This window comes from Cupressus sempervirens, chromosome 5 (genome assembly GCF_028749045.1).
Source record: "Cupressus sempervirens isolate cs-2001-9-10 chromosome 5, ASM2874904v1, whole genome shotgun sequence".
Taxonomy (NCBI): Eukaryota; Viridiplantae; Streptophyta; class Pinopsida; order Cupressales; family Cupressaceae; genus Cupressus; species Cupressus sempervirens.
In genome coordinates, this window is record NC_143122.1 from 936554495 (window position 1) to 936562461 (window position 7967).

The 7967-nt window shown below is 36.2% G+C and overlaps 1 long non-coding RNA gene, 1 other non-coding gene and 1 pseudogene across 2 annotated transcripts; all 3 read right to left on the minus strand.

The window, feature by feature from the left end:
• Positions 1-3116: 3116 nt before the first annotated feature.
• Positions 3117-7656, minus strand: LOC149559024 (bifunctional pinoresinol-lariciresinol reductase 3 pseudogene; annotated as a pseudogene).
• On the minus strand, positions 3563-4632 carry LOC149559025 (uncharacterized). The gene is made up of 3 exons (XR_016364323.1): positions 4526-4632; positions 4337-4416; positions 3563-4233 (listed from the first exon to the last, which is right to left on the minus strand). It is a non-coding gene; the product is annotated as an uncharacterized LOC149559025 (long non-coding RNA).
• LOC149559026 (U1 spliceosomal RNA) lies at positions 5710-5871 on the minus strand. The gene has a single exon (XR_016352531.1). It is a non-coding gene; the product is annotated as a U1 spliceosomal RNA (small nuclear RNA).
• Positions 7657-7967: the final 311 nt, after the last annotated feature.

A 7967-nucleotide genomic window follows, 5' to 3' on the forward strand; every position in this document is an offset into this window, starting at 1 on the left:
TAATTTTTTGGGATACAACTAGCTTAAGATTGTTAAGAAGGGTAGACATGAGACTAGATTCACCACTCCACAAGGAATTTTATGTTACCAAGTCATGTTAGTTGGGCTCAAGAATGTAGACACCACCTACCAACCTATCATGACACTAATATTTTATGACCTAAATATCCATAAAATGATAGAAGATTATGTTGATGATCTTTTTGAAAAGTCCACGAAACAAATTGAGCATTGTCCTATATTAGAATGCATCCTTGAGCACTTAGGGAAATACAAGTTGAGATTGAATCCAAAGAAATGTGTTTTTGGAGTTACATCTAATAAGATCATAAGCTTCATTGTATCCAGACATGGCATTGAGGTGAATTCAGAAAAACTCAAAGCTATCTTAGAGATGCCTCAACCCAAGACATTAAAAACCATGTGCACTCCCTATGGAAAACTTCAATTCATTGGATTTTTCTCTATCCTGAGTTTGACTTGTTATTTGAGTTTTGGGTTTATCGTGTGCATCTAACTTTGTATTTGTAGTCAAATAGAGGGTTCACAATGACATTTAAGAAAATGTGAATAATGTGCTCATTTACATGTATAGTGATAGATGACAACTACAAGAACGGACCCATCATTACATAAGATTAAATTAATAGTCGATACACACATATGTTGAGACTTTATCCCAAAATGGATACAAGATTAAATGGGAAATGTTATGGGTTTCCCAAATTCATCATTACCAAGTAAAGTTAGTGAATGAGTTTGTTTCATCAAGAACTAGGTTAAAGTTACGTAGATTTTCAACCCAATCTTCGTTACAAGTGAATTTCAACCCAAATAAATACTCTAGAAAGCATGGGAATTTTAAATTTATGTGTGAGGTTGTCTCATCAACTAAAAAAGGAAAATGTATGAAAAGATGATAGAAAGCACATGTATTATTATGCTACACACAGTGTTCAAAGAACAGAAGAGACCAAGGATTCTCATGAAGTGTCAAAAACATACAACCTATTTTTAAAAAGTCCAAGACCATATATACTCCAAATTATTATAAGTAATTTAACATCGGGCAATCTCATTTAACCCTCTTATTGGACCACTTAATGTGTGTTCAATGTTGTTTCATTTTCCTATTCTCCTAATTCACTTTCAGGAGATGCCTTGCTTTGATGTTGTTGGGAATTCCCTTGGTTGTTTCTTGAAGATCGATTAAGCTACAACAACTCTAGGCCATTCTACTTTGGCATGTATCTTGGTCAATATGGATGTGTCTCTATCACTCCCCAAGGACATGGTGCTGATGGTTGAGGATCAGTCAGACTCAAGCACTGAAAAATGAGGGCCTCCCCTTTGGTAATTGAAATTTGCTTCTTTACTGGTCACATGACTTCTGTCTACACTATTTTCTACCATGGAGGTGTTGCTTCCTAGTGGAAGGATGCATGTAATGCTCACTTGATAATCCAGACTCTTGACTCCCTTTATGAGTCCTTTGAAGATTCACAGGCTATTGATGAAGAGGAAACTCCAATAGAGAATCTTAGTGAGACCCCTACTATTGATTATTTCTAGCCTATGGTTGTTGATCCAAGTCTTGCTTCCACCACAACCCTTTTTTATGGCCCCATTATTGTTGGTGCTCTTCCCTCTAGTCAAGAGGGCATTTTAACCCCTCTACCTTTGCTTCTGATTTGCATTATGGTTCTGTTGACAATACTCGTCTTCTAGAACACTCTAGTCATTGTCTTGATTGTTTCCCTAGTGGAGTCTCTTTTGTTGGGAAGCCTAAGGATAGTATTACCAAGATAGTTGTTCGATGACATAGAAAAAACACCCACCCTTCTATTCTTGTGGTGGGAGTATGGTCCTATTTATTGGGCAAAGGCCCCTATGCTTGGTGTTGGTTTTTGTTTTTCTTGTTAGCACTTGTTGTGCTAGTTGTGTGTTGTTGTTGACCTGACCTTCTGTTGTTGGGCCCTACTTTGTAACGAGTCAACCCCCTTGTTCTTAGATGCTTTTAATAATAAAAACAATTTTTCATAAACACAAACCAAGAAGTTGAATATTTGTATCCAAATGAAAAGATAACAAAATGACAATTAGTAATTCTTATATCATGATAATAAAACAAATTTTGAATTTTTTCCCCAAAATTCTTGAAACATCCATACATCTAACAAGAAGGAAAAAATAGCCTCCTTTTATGCAATCCCTTCTCTAGTTTCATTCAATATTAAGGTATGAGAAAGAGGTGGCCTCCTAACATTTAAATCTTGTATAATATTTTTAATTATAATACAATACAATTGACTGTTGCAATTGTTGCATACAACTCAAGGGATGATTATTTGCATAGAGGCTTCCAATAGACTTACACATATAGCTTCAAGTAAGATTCCACACTAGTATACTTCATTCACATCATGAAATAGTTCACAAGGTTCTTTTTTATCAGTCTCAATCTCAAAAGGATGCGGCTATCCTCCTTACAAACTGTACAATTGACCAATTTTCAAAAGACAAATTTTCGTGAATTTGGAAGGAAAAAAAATTTGACTTTATTTTATCTTTGGATTAGCCTATCCCATCTCAAAATTAGTTTTACAGCCTTCATAGAATATATCATACACGTGTGAAATTATAGCCTACACTTCAAAAGTTTTACCTACAAGATTAAAATATAATAAGCAAACAAAAACAGTAGAATATTCAACATATTTATAAATACAAACCTTCCATAGTCTTCAGCCAATCCTCTCTTGATATTTGGATGTCCTATAATATTTTCCCATAATTTACAATCTCCCCCTATGCCAAAATATTTGCAGGTGGTTTAATATGGACTTCTCTGTTCTCAGTTCGAGGGTCATTATTGCTCTGATTTTATAGCTTGCAATGTCATCTATTGCTCTGATTCTATAGCTTGCAATGTCATCCTCGTCCACCCATATTACTGCAGTTTGTGATTTTCCAAATATCAGCTGCTTCACATAATCTAATATGATGACCTAGACAATGAAGTACTTCACATGATGGCCAAACAAACAATAATGGGCTATAATATAATTTAGGAATGTTATAGCTTCACAAATACCTTGTGTTTTCCCATCTCTAAATTAGTTCACTCTTTCTTTTGAAAGGAAAAATCCTTGTCCAAACCGTCCCATGCCCCCTAAAAAGATTCCTGCAAAGCAGTTGGCCAAAATGTAGGTGTAGGGAACTTTGGCTGCCTCTATAGCACGCCTTACCTTTCTCTTCTCAATCATAACAGGATGTTCTGGCTCCATAGAATTCATAGAGTCTATCTGGATCGACACCAAATTCTGAAGGGAGGAAACGCCGCACCCAAAAACCACAAGTAAATTAATAAGGCTTGAGGCTTGCTAGATTCTAGAACGGTCAGTATTAAGTACATACATAGGCATTGTTTATAATGTGAGGAAAAAATTTGATAAGCGGTCTCACAACAATATTAGATGTCCATCCTGTAAACAACCCACAACTTTATCGCCATCATATAGCAACATCTAACAAGCATTATCGATGTAAAACACATCCACGTGAAAAGAATGAATTGGGCATTAATAATAACAATAGAATCTTTCATAAGGTATCTAACATTGTCAATAGATATTAGAAACAGGGCCTATAGACAAACCCAATTGGGCATTGTGAATATCTATGTGATCTTTTATTGATCAAAAAGATAACCAGTTTCTTCCATGAGTTTTGTGTATTCTAATATTGTTGCTGTTTGTTTCGTGTATGTTCATTGTATACTCTATTTTTACTCTTTTCTCTGTTTGTTGCTCTGCTATTTTCATAACATCGAACGCATATATTGATTGGCAGGCAGTGGATTTGGGACAAATAAGCTAAGCTTCTCTGCCAAACTTCTACATGTAGAAAAAGAAATGAGCCAAGCTTCTCTGCCAAACACTGAAGCTCTGCTTGCATGCCAAATGTTGGCCGAAAAAACTATAGACCGGCTAAATCAAATCAGATTAATGTCAAAAGACAGCATGAATTCGATGCAAAAATTGGGACTATTTTGCTGGACGAATCACGTGACTGTAAATTGATGCCAGATATGAGTCGACAGCGGCCAAAAAGGTTTCACGGTGCAAATTTCAAATGGCTTCCCCGTCGTCTCAATGCAGATTGAAGAGCAAGCAAAATATAGCAAATAATACAGTCGATGTTGCTCCAAATTCTAGATTAGCAGGTTAAAGGCTGACAACAACAAGAAATGACAAATATATATAGAAACCTTTCTAGAATTTTACAAATCATAAATATTTTATGCCTCCTAACGTTTGAACACGAATGACTTTACCAGATTATTGCTGATTTATGCTGACTTCGTACAATTTCGCACTGATTTCGGTGATTTGTCCATAAATATTTTGCAAATATCTACTATATTAAAAGGCAGACAACAACATTAATGAAATGATTTATTGAAAAGCATTTACAAATATAGTTTGCAAAGGATTAGGGACATCAAACTTTGCGGTTTTTTTACCTCAGATCCTTCAAATATTTGCATATGAGCAGGAAATACTTGCAGATCTTGCTTGACGAAGCCTGAATGTAATGCCATAAGCAGATTTCTTCAAATATAGTCATAGGCTTGCAAAAACACCCCAATATCTTTGTAAAATTTTGCAAATCTTCTGTGAACATCTAAAAATATTTGATGCTTCTGTACATATGCAGGCATAAACGCACATATTTGCAAAGATCAAAGAAGTTATACCAGATTATTGCTGATCTATGCCGACTTCGTCGATTTCACACTGGTTTTGGTGTTTCTCCCCAAATCTTAGCTAAATCTCTGAAAATATTTGATGCGTATATTTGAACACAAATATTTGCAAAGATAAAAAAAACTTTGACAATAGATCCATTTTGAACAACCAATGCGGTACGGGCGTTCCATTAGATGAGGTTTCTGAAATCCCGGCATTGTTATTGTTATGATAGTGTTCTGATCAGTAGTTGCCGTGCCGTCAGTGTATAACGGGCCCGTGAGTGTTATATATCCCACCTTTATAACGTGTTATAAATTCTTAAGTATATGTATCTGGAGGGAACAGACAATCTAGGCACAACATCACTCGAACAGGATTTGTTCTGAAGGTTGTACAATTTAGTCCTGTGTATCAAACTCAGACCAGCCCACAAATCTGGAAGGTGTAGTACCTCTGAGGCCAGAGCGCGAATACTGATTACAGCTCACCTCCCATGAAGGTCCTGCCTGCTACTTCTACGGATGGCTTACACATCAGACAAAAATAGAATTGTGCTGGGGAGGAGATTTCAAAGCACTCGAGAAAATTAGGCACTTAAATCTTCTGCCCATAGTCTCCTGATTCCAAATTGAATTAGGCTAAGGAGATTTCAAAGCACTCCCGATTCCAAATTGATTGAGGAGATTTCAAAGCACTTGAATCTTCTGCCCATAGTCTCCTGACTTCAATCTGCTTTAATGTTTTGACAGAAAAGTAGATGATTAAGAAATCAATTGATAAATTGCACCGTCATTGGAGGAGAGATTAAAATGAAAAAGGGCAGCAGTAGCTTCCATTCCTTCAATCAGTGAATCCTTCGACGTTTCTTACTACTTTTTCTTCCATTGCCAGTCATTTGCAATGGATAAATCTAATTCAAATCGCACAGTAGAGTTTAGCTTGCTGTTAGGTCTAAGTGAGGGCCGCGCGGACGCGAGCCCCCTCTGTCACAAATTATGACGTGCACTCTCCACAATGGGAGATGCTAGGCAGAGCCCCCTTCTTTATGTGCAATGAAGGTGCTCTCCCTAGGCCATCGGCCTTCCTGATCACCGATTGACCCCGCCCAGGTAAGTATGCTTCAATATTTCGCCTCTCCTCTTTCTTATAGTCCCGCTTCTCCCCTGTTCCCTTCTCCTCGCAAATGTGGGATTAATAAGACCGCCGCTGAACAAAATACCAACTCCAATTCCTTAACTTTGGAGATAGAACATGCGCTCAAGTTGAATTTTCAACTTATTTCAACTTGGAACAGATACCAATTGGAATAAAAGCTAAATTACGCCATTCAGCCCTCACCATTGCCAGGGTTGGGCAGATTCCTCCTATTATTCGGTCTAATTTGTTCTTCATAAGCCTAACCCCGCCCTAGAATTTGGGGAAAACCTGCCCCGGGCTTGATCTTTGATCCTCGTCAGCTCAGCCCAAAAATTGTATTGAAGGACACTGGATGCTCTGCGTCCGGGACACAGACATAACAAATATGATTCAACCTCTACCAAATATGAAACCTGCTCTGGGGTGCTTGATTCTTGATCCTTATTAAATATAATCCAGACAGCTTGGGAGAATTCCTATAGAAAACAATCAATTTTATTCTTTAAAATAAAATATAATTTGGGTCAAATGCGCTGCCAAAAATTGACCAGATTAGAAAGAGTTGCCCTTCAAATATAGACGTTGTTTCAATTGGAAAAATGAGTTGCCTTCAAATATTAGGCATACTGTACTGTAGAAAAATATATAGAGATTAAATGTGTACAAAGAATTTTATAAAAAGTCAATGACCTGTTTTGAAATCTTCATATATAATGATAATTGATAAAGCTATCAAATTTAAGCCCTGACCAACCCAAAATACACTAAAAGGCCATCTGACAATCCTCGGGAAACAAATGAGACAACTTTACCCAAGCAAAAATTATGTTTGGGAAACCTTATTTCAGAAATCCTAAAGCATACAAAATTGATCTGAAGAGTTTCTTAATTCATCTTAAGACCTCTTGATCTGCAATAGATGTACCTTGATATTGCCTCCTCGTTTAAAGTAAAATTCTTTGGAAAAGGCGCGAAAAATACGCTGAAAGATCATCTGATAGTTGTCAAGAAATAAATGAGACCATTGTACTGAAGCATAAAATATAACTAGGTTTCATCTCATCAGCAGAAATACAAAAGCATAATTGATCCAAATAATTTCCTAATTCTGTTTAAGATCTCTTGATCGGAAATTGAGTACGAATCCGAAAGGGGAAAGTGAGTAAAGATCTTCTATTTATTTTGCAAGGTGATTAGTCCTGTATACCAAATGGTGTAGATGAACTAGGAATCTTTCTTCTTTTGAAGTCGATGAAAACTAGACAAAAATATATAGGAAATTGAAATATCGTATGAGAATGTATGAAAAAACTACAAGCAACTAAAAACACAAGAAGTGCCTTGATATTGCTTGCTTCTTTGATGGCCTCCAACAATTTCAGCTGTTGAAGTATGTCATTTCTAACAATAGTTCCTACCAGAGCTGATATGACAACATCTACTTGTTTCAGAGCAGTCACCAAACTTTCATGGTCATCCAATGACTCCTACAAAATACCCCCATTATTTAGTACTAATCATAACAATTTCAGTGTATAGAGGATTCCAGTGCATAATTTAGGTTCTCAATTGTTAAAAATTTAACAAATTGAGGAAAGGGCATACTTGGAGAAGGTGAGCCCCAACTTTCTTGAAAGAAATGAGGAAGAAAAAGAACATACGTGGGATGATTGAATGCCAAACTTGCCTTTACAAATCTTTGGCCTAAGCGTCCTGTGCCTCCTATTATCAAAACCCTGCTTTTGGAATTCTCTGTCTCTACCATTTTTTAATCTTCCATTGAATTTGAACAATGAAAGAGGTCAATCCAGTGATCTTTTATATCATCATGCAGGAACTATTGCTATAGAATGTCAACATTTAGGTTGTCAAGGGTAAGGGTGAGCAACAAATAAAGGAATAATGCATTTAGTAAAATGGACAAATTCTATAGAATGTCAACATTTAGGATTTGCTTGATGTTATCACAATAATGTATATGTATCTCACTTTAGAGATATTTTAATTTTTTTCTTAAATTTAAAGGGATGTTCCATTTAAATGCTTTGATTGACAATGGTTAGATTGAGCCCTGTT